This window comes from Anomaloglossus baeobatrachus, chromosome 4 (genome assembly GCF_048569485.1).
Source record: "Anomaloglossus baeobatrachus isolate aAnoBae1 chromosome 4, aAnoBae1.hap1, whole genome shotgun sequence".
Lineage (NCBI taxonomy): Eukaryota > Metazoa > Chordata > Amphibia > Anura > Aromobatidae > Anomaloglossus > Anomaloglossus baeobatrachus.
Genome location: NC_134356.1, coordinates 613,725,936 through 613,746,418, shown reverse-complemented (window position 1 = coordinate 613,746,418; position 20,483 = coordinate 613,725,936). Strand labels below are relative to the sequence as shown.

Sequence of the window (20,483 nt, the reverse complement as noted above, 5' to 3'; positions counted from 1 at the left end):
TTCCTTCTAGTTTAAATCTATATGTTAATATAATGTTTGATAAAAATGGACCACCAGCTACTGGACTGGTAGTAGCAAAAACTTTAAATGTAAATAGTTGTACCAGTTGTGCAAACTACTAAAGTAATACTGCGGAAAGTCTTAGAAAGAGGACCCGTATTCTGCAACAAAGTCTTTCGAAGAGGAGACCAGGGATTCCAGGTTGTGGGTGGCAGGAGAGGTGCCTCATGTAAATAAATGTTTTATTGAAACATTCAAGAAAAATGCCTCCCTTGCATGGGAAGAAAGTTACCAAGTTATCTGCATATTAAAAAAAAAAGTGATAATTTGTTGTTTATGTTTGCAGCCCGAGAACGTGCTGGAATTTTCCAAGGGGGAATGTGACTCCCCTAAGTGTCAGGTGCCACAGGGTACTACATCTAACCCCGGATTCCTGGAAGACCAGTGCGGGTAAACAACACAACACACACATAATTCAAGCCCTTTTTCCCCAGACTGGGTAACAGGCTAGAGATGGACCTGATGGATAGCCACCTAGTCAGTGGAGTGATGGGAGACGGACATCTTGTCAGACAAAAGTCAATTAGACGTGCAGTTAGTAAGACGTTAAGTCAGAAGTTAGTACACAAACGGAGAGTGGAAAGTGACTGATTGAGTAAAAGGAGTACGGTTGCCAAGGAGAGTACGGTGTGAGTTCTCACTGGACCGAACACTGGCGGGGTGCAGAGCCCTAGTTCAGGAAGACGCTTCAGGCTCACCTGATAAAAATCTGCCCGGTGAGGGGACCATCAAGGACTTTACCGATGTTAGTGTCCGGGGCACAGCAGCAAAGAGGGAACCTGGGAACGGGGACAGAGGTCCGACCCAAGAGAGGTTTAAACTGCATGCCATATGGGCCAGGACAACCAGAGGGGACCCCAAAACGCTCCAGGCCACGGTGACCCACCAACTACAGACTGGTGCAAGGAAGTAAAGCTCACCAGGTCACTACACCGGCACTGTAACAAAGGGAATACCGGATTGGTAAAGAACAGCACCAGCCGGGTAGCAGCCATTCCAAACCAGTGAGTAAAGCACAAGTTAAACCGCAGCCCTGTGTTGTCTTAATTCTTCCTACACCTCTGCATCTATATACTACAACGACCATCATCCTCCCCTGGGGCCTAGCTCTACTTGCGGAGAGCCATCACATCCAAGCTGCCCAATACCGCCAGCCCCAGCAGTTAGAGACTTTGCAGCAGCGGTGTTCCCCATATAGCCGCATACCGCAAGTAGCGTCACGAAAAACACTTTATTTTTATTTTTCCCTTTTATAATCCTCCTTTTTAAGCCACCACCAGGGTCACGGAACTGGGCAACGGCCACCCGTGATATGTCCTAGTGAATACAAGGCCCGGGACCGAGTACCCCAAAGCCCTGGGGTGCGTCATATACACTTTAGCCCCCAGCCTCCCATGTGATCTATATACTATCTTAAACCCTGTAAGGACTTCCTTACAGAGTCTTACAAAAAATGGATCTTTTTAATGACACCATTTCAAAGAGAACCTTTCTTTCACTGGATTTTTAAATTTAAACTGCGTTCCTCCTTCATTTGCCATTGCCACCGCATGTACCGCTTCCCCTGGGGATCCTCTGCAGGCGCTTCTTTCTACCCTGTTCCACTTACACACCACCACGCTGACTTTATTCTGCAAAATGTGAAGCACCTTGTCAAAACTTTCAGAGACGGTCGTCCGATGTGACCCGCGTTATTTTGTATCTTTGCATGACGCAACTACCTTGAAAATGGCGTAAAAGACGAAAAGGTGTTGCTCTAGATAAGGTCCACTTTTTGCAGTCTGTCAATAAATTCACTTGCATCAAGCCAATTTTTTCTCCCTTATTTACGCCGAGTGCTTGGGGTACATACATACAGTACATTGTATATATATATATATATATATATATATATAAGGCTGAGTTGAGGATACCGGGCACCGCTGAATCCTGTATGGCTGACAAGCTGTGCTTCCACCTGGGTGCGTGTCCCAAAGAAAAGGCAATACAAAATCCACGATGTAGATATGAAAAGGTCGCACTCCAAGTCAGGGAAAAGGAATTTCGTTTATTCCATGATCACATCACAGGTACAGGTAGTGAGGGAGGGTGAGGGTGTGCCACGCCGGACGACGGCGGCCGTTTCGCATTGGACCCGTAGAAGCAAGACTACTTGCGAAACGGCCGCCGTCGTCCGGCGTGGCACACCCTCACCCTCCCTCACTACCTGTACCTGTGATGTGATCATGGAATAAACGAAATTCCTTTTCCCTGACTTGGAGTGCGACCTTTTCATATCTACATCGGGGATATATATATATATATATATATATATCGTATATATATATGTTATTAGTATTATTAATATTTATTATTATTATAGCGCCATTTATTCCATGGCGCTTTACGAGTGAAAGAGGATATACGTACAACAATCATTAACAGTACAAAACAGACTGGTATAGGAGGAGAGAGGACCCTGCCCGCGAGGGCTCACAGTCTACAGGTAATGGGTGATGGTACAATAGGTAAAGACAGAGCTGGTTGCGCAGTGGTCTACAGGACTGAGGGCTATTGTAGGTTGTAGGCTTGTTGAAAGAGGTGGGTCTTGAGGTTCTTCTTGAAGCTTTCCACGGTAGGGGAGAGTCTGATATGCTGAGGTAGAGCGTTCCAGAGTATGGGGGAGGCACGGGAGAAATCTTGTACGCGATTGTGGGAAGAGGAGATAAGAGAGGAGTAGAGAAGGAGATCTTGTGAGGATCTGAGGTTGCGTGCGAGTAGCTACCGGGAGACTAGGTCACAGATGTAAGGAGGAGACAGGTTGTGGATGGCTTTGTATGTCATGGTTAATGTTTTGAACTGGAGTCGTTGGGCGATGGGAAGCCAGTGAAGGGATTGGCAGAGTGGCGAGGCTGGGGAATAGCGGGGGGAGAGGTGGATTAAGCGGGCCACAGAGTTTAGGATAGATTGGAGGGGTGCAAGAGTGTTGGAAGGGAGGCCAGAGAGCAGGAGGTTGCAATAGTTGAGGCGGGAGATGATGAGGACATGCACTAATTTTTTTGCTGATTCTTGATTAAGGAAAGCACGGATCCGGGAGATATTTTTGAGTTGTAGTCTGCATGAGGTGAAGAGGGCTTGGATGTGTGGCTTGAAGGATAGAGCAGATTTGAGAGTTACTCCAAGGCAACGAGCTTGTGAGACTGGGGAGAGTGAGCAACCATCAAGTTTGATGGAAAGGCTTGGTGGAGGAGATACATCATATACAGTATATATATATATATATATATATATATATATATATATATATATATATATACTGTATATGATAGTACTTATTTTCCCTACAGCACCAATTATTAGCAGTTGACCCTGATCTTACCCATACTCCTCATCCATTTGCGGCTGCTCCAAGATTCTGGAATAGTATTTATTTTTATTCTGCACCCCTCTGTTCCAAAATTATGTCCCCTGGTATAAAAGGTGCAAATTTTCCCTTCAACCAACAGGGTGTAGACCACAGAAGTTGCCGTGTTATGATTGGCCAGCACCAGAGGAGAAAATCAAACTCCCACAGAATATTAATTTTGTAGTACATGCCCAGTTGGTTGAAAAGAAAATGTGCACTTTTATTACAAGGGTATATAACTTTGGAACAGAGGGGCACAGAAGTAAAAGAAATACTGTTCCAGAATCAGTGGACAGGCTCCAATTAGAGCAGGTGGTCAGTTTAAATTAAAAATTCCAGTGATAGAAATGTTCTCTTTGAAATGGTGGCATTCAAAATATGCATTTCTTGTGAAATATCCTCTGTTAGTATAACGTGATTTTTGGGTGATGGGGTATTTTGCCTATTTTGGCACGTATTGCTGCTTTTTCTGGGGCACTTTGCATTTAAACAACCCCTGGCAAAAATGATGGACTCACCTGGCCCTGAGGATGTTCATTCAGTTGTTTACTTTTGTTTAAAAAAAGCAGATCACAGACATGGCACAAAACTAAAGTCATTTCAAATGTCAACTTTCTGGCTTTAAGAAACACTAAAAAAAAAATCAAGAAAACATAATGTGCTAGCCAGTAAGGGTTACTTTTCAAGACCAAACAGGGGGAAAAATTATGGAATCACTCAATTATGAGGAAAAAATTATAGAATCAGGAAAAACAAACAAAAGAACCCTCCAATACATCACTAGTATTGTGTTGCACCACCTCTGGCTTTTATAGCAGCTTGCAGTCTCTGATGCATGGACCTAATGAGTGACAAACAGTACTCTTCATCAATCTGGCTCCAACTCTAACTTTTAAGAGTTTGATAATCCTCTCCTTTGTTTCAATTGACATCTCTCGTGTTGGAGCCATGATCCATGTCAGTCCACTTGGTGTAACAGCTCTCCAAGGTGTGATCACTCCTTTTTAGATGCAGACTAACGAGCAGATCTTATTTGATGCAGGTGTTAGTTTTGGGAATGAAAATTTACAGGGTGATTCCATAATTTTTTCCCCTTTTTGGTCTTGAAAAGTAAACGTTACTGGCTAGCACATTATGTTTTCATGATTTTTTTTTAGTGTTTCTGAAAGCCAGAAAGTTTCCATTTGAAATGACTTTAGTTTGGTGCCATGTCTGTGATCTGCTTTTTTTTTAAACAAAAGTAAACAACTGAATGAACATCCTCAGAGCCAGATGATTCCATAATTTTTGCCAGGGGTTGTATATCGTTTGATGGAATTGAACAGTTCCTGTCTTATTCAGGAGATTGAGAACATGAAAAATGTCACAAAAAATGTATCATAATTTAGCACAAAACATATCCAAAGTCAAGTAAATTAATTAAAATCTATGGGAGCAAATTGCCCCTAAAATGTAGTACTGAGCACACACTGAGTTATGAAAAAACACTGAACCTAAAAATGCTACAAACAGAAGCACAAGGGGCAGATTTACTAACACTTCTAAGTTTTAGATAGTCCAGGTATATTGACGACTTTGTTTCTTATAGAGGGGAGTTCTACATCCTGAAACACTTTAGTGACACTCACTGCCAAGTTACACAATCAGGGCTGTTTCTCGTTCCTTGTATTCTGTGCCAAGAACAATGATCATCCATTACTATGTACTCAGGGTGACTTTTCTCACAATTGTCATTCATCCTGCAGGCAATTGATTTTACTATTACTGACATACATAAGGGACTTTCCATATTTCATCTTCCTTTATTAGTCTGGGTGCAGTCAGCGCCACCTGTTACGGTAAGTACTTGGCACCGACTGGCTTAGAGGAACAAATATAAGCAGCCCCATTCTATAGTGTCATTACTTCCTCCTGTCCTAGTAAAATAAAAATTTCCAAAATTTATATTTAAAAAGAAAAACAGAATTACCGTCATGAAATAAAATTAATTATGAAGATTATATTTGCAGGTGAGAAATGTCTGAGCAAGAAAACATGAGCAAAACATGAATCAAAAGTATAATAACATATTCCAGATAGTCCAAAAAATGAAAACCTGGCTGAAATAAAAGGGGTAGTTTACATGTGGATGAAATCGGAGGTCACATGGGGGATCAAAGCTACCGGGAAACATTCCTGAAGCTTTTCCAGAGTTTTCAAAGTGATACCAAGACAGATCTAAGGCAAGATTCCCATTCATGCCAACTTTCTTAAATTTTCCCAGGCTGTCCTTAATTTTTTGGAAACATTCTTGGCATATTTGCAGTATCTTGTGTCAGGACAAGAATGTGATTTAACCCACAGAAATAGACAAACAGGGGAAACCAAAACTCTTATCAAACAGTATGCACACAGAGGTATAAGACAATAAGAGATTAGAAAGAAAATAAGAGCAGGGAGGAAACAACAAGATGACGGGTAAACTCTACAACACCAACCTCAGGCTATTCTCTCTTCAGCAAATCTGGGACACCACAGCACACAGACCAACACAGCAGAAACTATAGTTGGCGTGGGTGGAAGATCCCCTCCAACCTAAGTATTAGAGGAGCAGATGTGATTGGCTTCCTTAACTTGTGATCCCAGAAGCCTAACAAGCAGGCTAGCGGAGGTTAACTCTTGCTAGCCTGTCCATGAATGAACATACAGCTGGGCAACGCCCGAGTTTGCATGTGTAGATCAGAAATACTAGAGAAACCATCAGGTGAAATCATAGAATCATAGAATGATTCTATGATTTCACCTGATTGTTTTTCTAGTGTTTCTGATCTACACATGGAAACTCAGGCGTTGACCAGCTGTATGTTCATTCATAGACAGGCTAGCAAGAGTTAACCTCTGCTAGCCTGCTTGTTAGAATCTGCAATAGGAACAGCATCTGATGCCGCTATGACAGTCTGTGAGTTTCGTGTAAAACGCTGTGTGGCAATTACATACGACTCCCTCCAACTTCTGCCAGACATATACAGCTAATGTTGGAAAGCTAAAGGGAACCTAGAACCTGTCAGGTGCAATATGCAGCCAGGACCACGAGCAGTTCTGGGTGTATATTGCTAATCCCTGCCTAACCGTCCCTGTATACACTAGCATAGATAAAGAGATCTTTAGAAAAAGCTTATCTTTTTTATATTCTTTTTTCGCATGCTAATGAGCGAGGGGACTAGTGCCCTGGATGTTAGTTCCCCTGGCTAGTTGTCTCCATTAGCATGTTAGTACGCCCCTGTGGGTCCCTGTGGGCGTGCTAACATGCTAACGAATGTGCAGTGTCAGAGGATGCTCTCACTCACCTGTGCTGCCATTGCGTCTGACGCTGGATTTCGTCTCAGTGCGTATGATCCCAGACTTTCAGTCATGTGCACTACTTCAGTTTGAAGCCGGGACGAGTACACACGGCTTCATAGTGCACATGACCGAACCTCCGGGATCATACGCACTGAGCAGAAATCCAGCTTCGGGCAGCGATGGCAGCGGAGAGGTGAGATCATCCCGTGACGCTGCACATTCGTTAGCATGTTAACACACCCACAGGGGCGTACTAACATGCTAATGGAGCTGACTAGCCGGGGGAACTAATGCCCAGGGGACTAGTCCCCTCGCTCATTAGCATAAGATAAAAGGTCTTTAGAAATACTTTTTATAAAGATCTCTTTATCTATGCTAGTGTATACAGGGACAGTTAGGCAGGGATTAGCGATATACACTTAGAACTGCTCGTGGTTCTGTGTACATATTGGACCTGACAGGTTCTGCCCTGTGCGCACTAGAAAATTCTGGAACCTCTAAAAGAATTCCGCACCTGTGGCAAAAAAAAACCGCAAAAAACACACACCTGAATTCCGTATGCGGATTTGCCGCAATTTGTTGCGGTTTGTGTGCGGTTTTGCCACGGTTTTTCCGCAGGTTGGTCCCTGCGGTTTTTTACCATTATCTATGGTAAGCAACGCGGAAAAGAAGTGACATGCTCATTAATTCCACAGAGGAAATTCCGCAGCAAAACCCGCAGGGACAAAAAAACGCAGTATGCGCACAGCATTTTTTTTATCCCCATAGGTTTTGCTAGAGAAGGACTGCAGAAATGTTATAAACACAGGGCCTAACAGGGTTCTTCAAGTGGATTGCAAAAAACTTCATACACTATTTCTGACATACTTTGTTTTTTCAATTTTTAAAGAGGTAGTCCCCTTCCAGGAAATTTTTGCCCTCAGATGCAATTTTGTATATAAAACACAATAAAAACACCAATCATGCTGAAATCACTGTCCTCAAGTCCGCTGGCAAGTCTCTGAAGTTGATCCTGGGGTCTGGCACTGGCTGTGGCACCAACGTACTATTGATAGTCCGGCTAGCAATCAGTGTGGATGGAACGCCCCACTCAGTGGGGACAATCTCACTAATTGGATCGGATTTGATTTGGTTATATTGTTGACTTGACCTTAGTATCGCCGGCAATGGCAAATACTGAGAGCAGCAGTGGAGACTGAGCGCTGGACCTGGAGATGGTGAGTACAGCAGTTTTGTTTTTGTTTTTTTTTTATACCAGACTGCACCCAGAGACAAAGATTAAGTGACTGGGTTTAGTCCATTTAATCATTTTCTATTTGCTTGCCGTTAGGAAAACTTGTTTGTTTAGGCCCAGTTACACGCAACGACATTACTAACGAGATGTCGTTGAGGTCACGGAATTCGTGACGCACATCCGGCCTTGTTAGCGACGTTGTTGCGTGTGACACATACGAGCGACTGATAACGATGCAAAATACTTACCAAATCTTTGATTGTTGACATGTCATCCATTTCACAAATATCGTTGCTGGTGCTGGACGCAGGTTGTTCGTCGTTCCTGAGGCAGCACATATCGCTACGTGTGACACCCCAAGAACGACGAACAACACCGTACCTGCGCCCTCCAGCAACGAGCTGGGCGTGACTTTCATGCGGCTGCTTTCCACCCCTCTGCTTTGATTGGACGCCTGTCGTGTGACGTCGCTGTGACGCCGCACGAACCGCCCCCTTAGAAAAGAGGCTGTTCGCCGGCCACAGAGACGTCGTTAAGAAGGTAAGAACGTGTGACGTGTACTAGCGATTTTTTACGCCACGGGCAGCGATTTGCCCGTGAAGCACAAACGATGGGGGCATGTGCTTTCACCAGCGACATCGCTAGCGATGTCGCTGCTTGTAAAGCCCCTTTAGCCTAAAAATGTGTTCCTCCTCGCAGTTGGCCAAAGCATTGGTCTTCAGCACGGTCTCGTGATCTTTAGCAGCTTCAGATAATGACGTTACATTCTGCCGATAAACCATGAATGAGAAAACCTCTTTACAATTATGCATACTGATTCTATTTTTCTGTGGGTGACATGACGTCTATTCTTCGCCCACATATCACCCAATGTGTATTTTCCGTGATAACTCCGTCCTTTCTGTCACTTCCTGTAACTTCGCCCCTTCATTTTTGCCAACTTCATCATGATACGTCCCATCATTTGTCCTCGGCTTCTTTCTCATGACTCACTGGCACGCACACAATGGTGGCTTTCTCTTTGCAGGGCAATGGGCACATGACCCATACAAAGCCGGAGGGAGAATGGACACAATGAAGGTACAGAAGAATAAGAGTGTGATGCACGGTCAGAATTCTGCTATTGAAGAAAACTGGAGCAGACGAAGGACAGCGAAAAATAATACAGCCAAATGCCAACCCCTAACCATATTACTCTGAAATATAACACTGCTATATGTTATCCATAGATGCTTACATCTCAGTTTTTATCAATTTTCAATATCAATAGATTTTGGTATCATTAAAGGGCATTTTCAAAATGCTGTATCCTCATGTTAGCGTTCACAGGATGCCATAACATTTGACACCTAGGGATCTGATCTTCAAGACCGTCACTGATTCCAAAAACGAAGGGGCACAGCGCAAATCCTGGACAACAGCACATCAGTCTCTCACTGTAGAGGAAGCTGCCAAAGAACTGTTGGGACCCCCAATAGTCATGAGAGCTGGAGTCTAACCCCTGTGTTGGGAGTCTAACCCCTCTGTGTGAGGAATATAATCCCTCTATGTGATTAGAGTGTTAGTGCACAGACATTATGTCACCGAAATGACAGAAAAGGGGGGGAGTGACTGGAAGGGAGCTCCTGCGCTAGCCCTCAAACTAAGCGTCTCTAGGCTATCCTTCAACCCAGAGATATGCTTAAAGGTGCGAGGTCTGGGCCCCCAACGTCTCCCGCTATCCTGTCCTTGACCCTGATGGTAAGACCCCCATCAGAAGCCACCACCCAGAGGGAGGGCAAGGACAGGAGTCAAGACCCCACCGATATGACTGATAGACAGTGTTAAAACAAAACACACTCACACCTATTACCAACAATAGGGGACAACAAAAGGTGTACAGGGAGGGGTAACATGGAGAAAATAACCAAAAAAGACTACCTTCATAAACACACACACCTAAGTGATTCGCCCACCCCAGGGCTATGGGACACCGCCTCAGGGTACACTGACCACAGTCTCGGCACCACTTCTCGATCATCTTTCTCATGTGCACCCAGTAGAACCGATCGCGGAGTAGGGTCTCCAACTTCTTCCACCTGAAGTGTCCTGCTTTATCATGGTAAGCTGCTAGGACCATTGGAGCATCCCTCTGTGGGACCACTATCTGCCAGACGAGTTCATTCGTTCGCCAGTTGACATATCTCTTGCAGAGCTTGCCTTGGTAGGTGAACAGTCGTCCCCTCTCCTTCCACAACTGCTGGGCTTCTTGTGGAGCGTCTGGACCGAGATGGGTCTCAGCTTGTGCTAGCTTTTCTTTGACCAATCGCACGGCCGGGTCACCGTTCTGTGTCTCTTCCCAATTATGGTGGAGTAATGGGTTGACCGAGACCTCGTGCTGGCTCGAGCGCTTCACTCCTACAGCATGCTCACACTGGGAAACACCTTGGTGGTGGAAAGCCGGTAACTCTATCTCTTCGAGTTCATCCAGGTCTTCTCCAGACTCGGGTAAGTGAGGCATTCTGGACAGCGCATCAGCATTGTTATTCTTCTTGCCAGCCCGGTACTTGATGGTAAAGTCAAAGTTAGACAGCCGGGCCATCCATCGCTGTTCCAACGCACCTAACTTGGCTGTTGCCAGATGTGTCAACGGATTGTTGTCCGTGAAGATGGTGAACTTGGCCGATGCCAGATAGTGCTTGAAGCGTTCAGTCACTGCCCAAACAATAGCGAGGAACTCCAGCTTGAAGGAACTGTAGCTTTCTGGATTCCTTTCTGTGGGACGAAGCTTCCTACTGGCGTAAGCTATCACCTTCTCTCTGCCTCCCTGCACCTGGGACAGAACTGCTCCCAGTCCCATGTTGCTGGCGTCTGTGTACAGTACAAACGGCTGGCTGTAGTCAGGGTAGGCCAGAATTTCTTCTCCCGTGAGAGCCCCTTTCAGCCGGACAAAAGATGTTTCTATTTGGCAGTTCCATTCAAATGGAGGGCTCTGCTTCTTAGCCTGCTTTGGCTGGCCCACCAGGAGAGCTTGAAGAGGCGCTGCTATCTTTGTGAAACCATCAATGAACCTTCGGTAGTAGCCCACCAGCCCAAGGAACTGCCGCACCTCCTTTACCGTGGTGGGTCTTGGCCAGTCCTTGATTACGGTGACTTTCTCCGGATCAGGTGCCACACCTTCTGCGCTGACCACATGACCCAGGTACTGTACCTTTGGCTTCAAGAGGTGACATTTGGACGGCTTTATCTTCAGGCCATACTCCGACAGGGACTCAAACACTTCTGCTAAGTGCCTCAGGTGATCTTCGTAGGTCTTGGAGTAGACTATGACGTCATCCAGGTACAATAGCACGGTTTCAAAGTTGTGATGGCCCATGCAGCACTCCATCAATCTCTGAAATGTCCCTGGGGCGTTGAATAGACCAAACAGCATACCATTGAACTCGCAGAGACCCATTGGTGTCGTGAATGCAGTCTTCTCTTTGTCCGCCTCTGCCACGGGAACCTGCCAATACCCACTGGTGAGATCCAGGGTGGAGAAATAGTTAGCTGACTTTAAGGCTGTTAGTGACTCCTCTATTCTGGGTAGTGGATAAGCATCTTTATGTGTAATGCGGTTAATTTGTCTGTAATCTACGCACATTCTAATTGTACCATCTTTTTTCTTTACGAGCACTAGTGGAGCTGCCCAGGGGCTACAACTATCTCTGATAACCCCAGCCTCCTTCATTTCCCGTAACATTTCTTTGGCACGCTGATACTGTGCTCCGGGTACAGGGCGGTATCTCTCTTTAATGGGATGATGATCACCTGTGGGGATTTGATGTTTAACCCCTTTTACCTGCCCAAAATCTAGGGGGTGTTTGCTGAAGACCCGCTCGTACTCCTGTACCACCAGGTAAACCCCATGCTTTTGGTGTGAGGGGGTGGAGTCGGTGCCCACATGTAATTTTTGGCACCAGTCCTCCAGCTGTCCCTTGGAGCCATTGTCTTCCGCCTGATCGGACAGGATCAAGGGTTCCACTGCTTTGATGGTATTGTTACTGACAGTGTACAGTTTTGCTACAGTGGCGTACCGGGGCAATTTGGCTTCCTCCTCCCCACAATTCAGGACACGGACGGGCAGTCTTCCCTTGCGGACGTCTGCTACCCCTCTGGCTATCAGGACTCCAGGCCTGCTGTCTGAATACACCGGTTCTACCAAGGCTTGGTAATCTTGACCCTTGAGGCCTATTGCTGCCCGACACCATATCAACATTTCACTTCTTGGGGGTATTGCAATGGGGAGGGGGTCACTTACCCTCACACTGCCAATTTCTCCTCCGGCCAGCTCTACCTGCTGCCTCCTCATCAGGGCTCTGATCTCCCTCTGTAGGGCACGCTGCTGCCCGGAGCTGGCAGTTTCAGACGCCTGTTGCAACAAAATTATCACTTCGGCAAGACAATTTTCCATCACATTTGTACCAATGGTTAGCAGTGGGTCAGATTCTTTGCGATCAATATCTACAATTATCATCCCCTGACATGGCAATTCTACCCGCCCCACTTTAATGGTTACTTCCTTGTACCCAATTTGAGGCAAGGGCTGACCATTACTGGCCACAATTGTTAAATCATCATCTGGGCCATGGTCAATTTCTGAATCAGCCCAATATCTTTTGTACAGTTTATAAGGGATGGTTGTTACCTGGGACCCCGTATCCAGGAGGGCATTCAAAGGGATCCCATCCAGCACAATAGGAAGGACCGGACGTCTTCCCACATACTTGCTGCGACTGGGGGTTGAGCCGGGCTTCCTTACACCTGGGGGTCGGCTCCTGGCCCCAGGCTCGGCCCATTTAAAGGACAGTGTCTTGCAATATGGCCCGCCTGGCTGCAGCGGCGGCAGATCGGTTGTCCCGTTGAATCATACCGGTCTGTGTCTTTTCCTCGGGTCGGCGGAATCCTCCTCTGTCGCATCCATGGGACGTCATCTGGGCTGGAGGCTAACTCGATTCTTGCAGGCGATGGGGTCACTTGTAGAGACTGCACGGTCTTGGCAAGGGCAGCTACAGTCTTGGTCAGCTCCTGGACCTGCTGTCTGAGCTCTGCAGCGGGATCCTTATCCAGGGACTGCGCCTCAGCCCCTGCAGCGGCTCGTGTTGCAGGCACCACCCCGGGGTACGTGATAGCAAGAGGCCAGAGGGGTACTGGGTCATTCGGTGTAGATTCTCTCAGTACCCGGATGGCCTGGTCCTTAAACTTTGCAAAGTCCAGAGCAGGGTTCTGCAGGACCATGATACGCAGCTGGGTCCTGTGGGCGTCTGACAGGAGCCCTTCTATGAACTGCTCAGTTAGGAGTTTGTCTTCTTCACGTACACTCTCTGGGTCCACCTGTTTAATTGCTTTCAGGGCCTCCTGCAAGTTTAAGACATAGTCCCTTATGCTGTCTGTGGCCCGTTGTTTGCACCCAAAGAATCTCATCTTTATTTCTGCTGCGGTGCGGGTGTCAAAAGTACTTTTTAACTTGGCCAGTATCTGGGTTGCTGTCCCTTTATCTGTATCAGGCCAGGACTTCACTTCACACTGGGCCGCGCCGGCTAGCTGCCCCATTAGTATGCCCACCTTCTGGCTCTCAGTCAGCGGATACACCCGGAACAAGCTGTGCAGCCTTTCTCTGAAGTCGCTCAGGGTATGTGACTCCCCGGAGTACTGCGGCAGCCATTCTGCTCCCGGGATGTACGGCATTGTGATCGGCATTACCGGCGCTACTGCGGGGGCTGGGGCGACGGCGACTGGGATTACATCGGCCGGCGCTGCTGCGTCTTGAACTACTACAGCCACCGGCTCTCCCTCCGTGTCGGACATCTTCCTCCCCCTTAGTGAACCATACCAGGCTCCGCTTTCTTTTTACAATCTCTTCCGGGTAGCGCGGGGTTAACGACCCTCCGCTCTGATGGCGCGCTCCCTTTGCTCTCTTTTTCGGGCATGCCCCCCTTCTTCCTGCAATCAGCGAAGCTAATGGCGGTGGCAGTGTTCAAACAGTAAACACACAGTCTTTTCAAAGGCGCACAGTACCCGGTGGGCGCCGGGCACGAAATCCTGTTCGTGACGCCAAAATTGATTCGCCCACCCCAGGGCTATGGGACACCCGGTGCCGGGCCGGACTAGTCCGGGGGTAGTCAGTGGTGGCGGGGCCCGACTCCGTGGCCCTGGTGGGTGTCAGTTTTAAATATGGCTGGTGACTTGGGAGCAATTAAAGTATTTGTTTCGTGACGCCACCTGTGGTTTGCGGCTATTAAGCCGCCGCTGCTGTGTGAGGCCTCCGGGGTGATGATACGGCAGCAATGGTGGTACTGCTCTCCACAGGTGGAGCGGTGCCCCGGGGACACTGTTGGTGCTCGTGAAAGTCTATGGTGTTGTGTGGATAACACGGTGCAGGGCCGACAGGCAATGAAAGAACCAGGCACAAACAACAGTCTCTTTACCTTCTCCTCTTTTACTTTAAGAACAGTCCAGTCCTGGGAGACCGTCACAGGTGGTGAAGGGGATCCGGTCGGCCTGGAAGTACTTGGGGTGATCTTTCTGGCCAGCTGAGTATGAGGCCTACTCCTGTTCTTTTCTTTACTGTTATAGGACCCTGCTCTCTGGCTTAGCAATGGCCCTCTTGCTGCTGGGACCGGTGGTACGTCCCTTTCCCTCTGTGGTAGGCTGCACAGGCCCTCTCTGGTGCTTCTGTGGCGCCCCTGACCTGGTCAGGCACCACTGAGTACTGCACCCATGCTGGGGACAGTGCAACACAGGTAATCCAGAAGGCTGACCGAGGTGTGACTACACAGGCGCATAGTGATCAGGTCTCACACATGTACCTTTGGGAGGACCCCTGGGGATCCCAGGAGGGGGCAAAGCCTTCACCTCCACTTGAGGAGTGGAGGGGGCGAAGCCTCCATCTCCACTCAAGGGGTGTGGTAGAGAGCCTGGTTGCTAGGTGGCGTAGGCAGGCACAAGGGGAAAAGAGAAGGAGGAGTAAACAGTCTGAAGCAGAGTGTGGAGGAGTGAGGAGCATGGAAGTGGAGCTCAGACAGGAGCAGCAGAGCAGGTCCCACGAGTGAGCCAGTTTAGTGTGCAGCTCAGGAAGAGCAGAAGCAGACCCTGGAGCTGTTACAGTCTAACAGCGTCCGCGCAGTGACTACCGACGGGGGAGAACGGTCACCTGGTAGTGCTGCCCGAACACCACACACAGCTGGAGAGAGAGCAGTGTAGTGGAAAGTACGGAGACTGTCAGGGAGTACCAGGCCCAAACGGGCGGCAGATCCCGATGCGGGGATAGATCCACCTTTCCTTGCTAAACCTGCCGGTGTGGGGCCCTTAAAGCCCACGCCACAACACCACAAAAGCCGCAGCCACGTAGCCACAGTTAGGGCCCATAGTTCACAGGAGGCAAGCAGCTGGAGTGATCTGGTCCAGGCGACAAGCAAACGGCAAACAAACGAGGGGAGCAGCTACTTCCCTGGGTGACCCCCATAGGGACTAAAAGTCGGGGTTACCACAAACCACAGAAGGGCTAAGGAAGGCGAGTCGGTAGCCACCCTCATCAGTCAGCCTGAAGGATACCTGGTTCCAGCCTGGTTCATCCCAGCTACGCCCGGGTTACTCACCCTGCCATCAACAGTGAGTAAAACCCCTGAAAGACATTCTGCTTGTGTGGAGTTAGTCTGCGCCTTGTGGTTCTACACACCTACACAGGGCCCTGGGGCTTGCCTCACTCTCAGGAGGCTATTACAACTGGCTGCACCCACCATCAGCCCCAGGCATCCCTTAACCTGCAGTGGCGGTCCCCACTGACCGCAATTCTGAGAGTGGCGTCACGACAATCCTAAAAGAAGATCTCCTACCTGTGACAAGATCCAGCTACGTGGAGTCCCTGAAGGTAATGCACCGACACAATACTGGTGGGGCTTCACACTTCCCTGCTGGAGTCCACACCGGGCCCTGATGATGCAGCTGTACCTTCGGGCTGTTTATGGGCCAGATGCTTGCAGCTCTCCTTCCCTTCGGATTCGGCTACCAGGGAGTATTTTAAGCCCTGGTGGCCACAGACTCCGATGTCCGAGTCTCTTCTCTGCTTCTCTGCTACTCCTGCTTCCCTGGGCCAAGCTGCTCCAGCTCTAGGCCCCAGATCCACAGGACAGGACACTCTGCGTCTGCTTGCTATCACTTCTCTCTACAGACTGACCACTACTTCCTCCCTCAGGTCAGACTTAAGGAAGGCTCCCTGGAATTCCAGGTTCAGAGCTCCCCCTGCTGGCCAGAGGGAGAACTGCGTTGGATGTTAAACTTACTGGCCAATGGACCTCCCAATTACCTCCAGGCTCAGCATTAACCCTTTGGGAGGGCAATGCTGTTGTGGCGACCAGGTCCTTGGGCGCCACATAAGCAGTAGCAGAAAGCACCTCCTCACTGCTCCAGGCCTCTCTCCAAACTGAACTGAATAACCAGCAACGTCTCATGTGAGCAGAGGGTTTATATCTAGGCCGGAAGTGGTTAGCAAAGAAATCACCTGAGCAGAGTAAATGAGCTTGCTGCTTAATGTGTAAGGCCTCTGATGATAAAAGAGACCCTGAGCCTGTCACTAACCTCAACAAGAGACGACCTTGACACATAACCTTTATTCACTTTTATTGGAGCAGCAGTGCTCATGTATGACCACCACTCTTATAGACAATTAATTCAGTGGTGGTCACATTGTCCCTTGATTCGCATGAGGGACATGATGCGCCCATTCTGTACACCAACATAGTGTAAAGGACCTGTTTACTCAGTATTAGGGGAGAGGATGGGGAGTGGGAAATGTCTGTTTACACAGTATGGTGGGAAAGAGGATGAGGAGTGGGAAATATCTGTTTACACAGTATGGTGGGAAAGAGGATGAGGAGTGGGAAATATCTGTTTACACAGTATTGGGAGTTGGAGGATGGGGAGGAGGAATATTTGTTTACACAATATGGTGGGAGAGAGGATGGGGAGGTGGAAATATCTGTTTACACAGTATTGTGGGGGAGAGGATGGGGAGCTGGAAGTATCTGTTTACACAGAATGGTGGGAGAGAGGATGGGGAGGGACAAATATCTGTTTATTCAGTATGGGGGAAGGGGATGCGACTTGCGATCGGATCACAGTTGCGGAGGAGAGGGAGCACTTTCTCCCTCTTCTCTGCGGTCTGTCTCTGCGTACATCGTACTACACTCTGATGACATCTGAGTGCAGTGCGATATTTCACATGCACACATAGAACTTGTATGGGTGTGAGCCGGGACTCGCTGCCAAAATCAGCATGCAGTGATACTGTTCTCATGCCAATATGGCATGAGAAATCAATCGCAGATAGACACTGCAGCATAGTTTTACACTGGTGCGAGTGCAATCCGATGTTTTATCACATTACGCTCGTCCGTGCAAAACACAAGTGAAACCGAGGCCTTACTGTAGTTCCTGTATGATCTGCAGACTGATGATGACTGAAAACTCACAAGTATCTCCTTATCATTGTTAAAGGGAAACTGTCACCAGGTGTTTTCTCCCCCATCTCAGAGCAGCATGATGTAGAGACAGAGACACTGATTCCAGCGATGTGTCACTTATGAAGCTGTTTGTTGTTTGTTGCTGTTTTGGTAAAATCCATGTTTTCTCATCAGCAGATCTAGCAGTTTTACAGAGCTCAATATGCTGGACTACCTGCAGCACGCCCAGTAGTCCTCTAATAATAATTTACTGGTGATTAAACAGTGATTGTATCAAAACTACACTAAGCAGCCCAGTAAGTGACATATTGCTGGAATCAGGATCATTGCCCATACGTTATGCTGCTCTAAGATTAGGTGTTAAAAACCTAGTGACAGATTCCCTTTAAAGATGTACTGGAAGTTGTAGGTTCATGTGATACAAATGTACAGTATATGGGTCTGAACTGACATTACAATTGGTGTACCATGTCATGTACTGCTTCTGGTTCTGATGATGTATTTCTGTATTGATGCTGTGTTTATGAAATGATGGGGTTGTAGGGATGTATTTCTGTACTGATAGTGGTTTTGGTGATAAATTTCTGTATTTCTGGTGGTTCTAGTGAGGTGTTTCTGGTGGCTGTGATGCTGTGTATCTGAACTGATGGTGTTATATGGATGTATTCCTGTATTACTAGTGGTTCTGATGATGATTTTCTTTACTTGTGGATCTGGTGATGAATTTCTGTATTTCTGATGATGAATTTCTATACTGCTGGTGGTGGTGATGATGAATTTCGGTGGTTCTGGTGCTGTTATTAGTTTTGATCCTGTACACAAGTAACAATTCATAAATTGTAAGATTGCTTTAACATTGATGAACTATCTTTAGAATAGGTCATCAGTGTCTGATCTGCCAGGGTCCGGGACCCCTGCTTATCAGCTACTCTCGGTGCAGGTGGTCGGAAATGCTTATTCCGGATCTGCTCCATCTTCTAATACTGTATGCAGGCGAGTACTGCACATCCTCCTCATTGATTTGAATAAGAGGCTGCTGCCAATATCAGAAGATGGAGCAGATCTGGAACTGAGCACTGACCGTCATGACACTTGGGGAGTTTTGAGCAAAGCTTCATGTGACAGTGTGTTGGGGGTATTATACAGAGGAGCAGTGTGTGGGGTGTATTATTTAGAGAGGCATTGTGTGTAGGAGGATATTATACAGAAGTACAGTGTGTGTGGGGGTGATATTATATAGAGAGGCAGTATGTGTAGGGGGATATTAAACAGAGGGGCAGTGTGTGGGTGGATAAACAGAGGGACAGTGTGTGAGGGATATTATACAGAGTGATATTGTGTGGGGGGATATTATACAGAGGGGCAGTGTGGGGGTGTATTATAAAGATGGGCAAGGTGCAGTTATATTGTACATAGAGGTAGTGTGTGTGGGGATATTATACAGAGAGACAGTGTGTGTGGGTGATATTATGTAGAGATACATTGGGGGAATACAGAGGGGCTGTGTGGGGGACATATTATACAGAAGGGTAGTGTGTGGGGGGATATTGTACAGAGGGGCAGTGTGTGGGTGTATTATACAGAGAAGTAGTGTGTATGTGTGGGTATATTGTACAAAGAGCCAGTGTGTGTGTACAGAGCCAGCGTCAGCACCTGGCAAACCCGGTCAAATGCCGGGGCCCTGGTCTGCCAGGAGGGCCCACTCACAGTGGCAGGACAAGTCACCACTACTCAGGGGGGCCCGGTGCCCACACTGTCACCGGCCTCCCCAACGCCGAGGATCGCACTTTCAATTGTATCGGCATCGCAGTTGCCAATACAATTGAAAGCAATGAATGATGAGATGTAGCCGGGCTCTGCCTCTCTCGTCATTCTCCTGCTGTGTCTGTCGGCTCTTTGACAGCTCAGCAGCGAAGCGCAATGACATCAACACTGTGCGCCTGCTGAGAGGTCAGAGTGATAGCAGTGGATGCGCTGAGGAGACCGGAGCAGCAGGGATATGAGGAAAAGTGAGTATATATTCAATCACTGTGGTCAGACCACAGACCACTATGGGGGCTGTATACTACATGTAGGTGCGTAATGCTATCTGGGTCTGCATTGTGCTTTATGCGGGCTGTATACTACATGAAGGTGCTTAATGCTATCTGGGTCTGCACTGTGCTATATGGGGGCTGTATACTACATGAGGATGCCTAATGCTATCTGGGTCTGTATTGTGCTATATGGGGGCTGCTTAATGTTATATGGGGGTTGCATAGTGCCATATGGGGACTGCATAGTGCCATATGGGGGCTGCATAGTGCAATATGGGGGCTGCATAGTGCAATATGGTGGCTGCATAGTGCAATATAGGGGCTGCATAATACTACATGGGAGCTACATAATACTATATGGAGGATTATGGGGGCTTCATAACACTATATGGAGGAATATGGGGGCTGCATACTACTATACCCCCAGAGTTGTATGTCCCCTCCACCCTGGTGCTGTATACCCACTCAGAACTGTATGTCCCCCCACCCCAGTTCAGTATAACCCCCAGAGTTGTATGTCACCCACCCACCCCAGAGCTGCATACCCCCAGAGCTGTTTGTCCCCCCACCCCAGAGCCACTGCCTCCTCTAGAGCTGTATGCCCCCCTTTCATTGCTGTATACCCCTTTCTTCAGTAATATGTATGCCCCCAGTAATGTATATGTCCCCAGCCTCTCTTGTGATGTACTGTATATACAGCAGTGTCAGTGTGCTCTATGTGCGGTCATATCTGTTAGTGATGACCACCAATCAGCGTGGCACAGACACATGCCCAGGAGGAGCTGGATGGAGACAAGTGGGGGATGTGAATGAGGCTGTTGCCGGCTTCCCCATATTAGAAATCTCTAATGTATCTGTGTGCGCTATGTATGTGACTGTGTCTAGATTTATGTCTATTTATTTGTGTTTTTGTGAATTCCTCTTTAAATATGTATGTGTATGTATGCCTGTATGTGTATGTATCTGTG

At 47.6% G+C, this 20,483-nt stretch overlaps 1 protein-coding gene across 1 annotated transcript in view; it reads right to left on the bottom strand.

Annotated features, from left to right (window-relative positions):
* RNF181 (ring finger protein 181) overlaps positions 1-6,791 on the bottom strand; it is a 63,631-nt gene extending 56,840 nt beyond the window's left edge. Inside the window, exon 1 of the mRNA XM_075346241.1 lies at positions 6,772-6,791. The gene's annotated coding sequence lies outside the window, so the exon portion shown is untranslated. The remainder of the gene's footprint in view (positions 1-6,771) is intronic.
* Between the last annotated feature and the right edge of the window lie 13,692 nt (positions 6,792-20,483).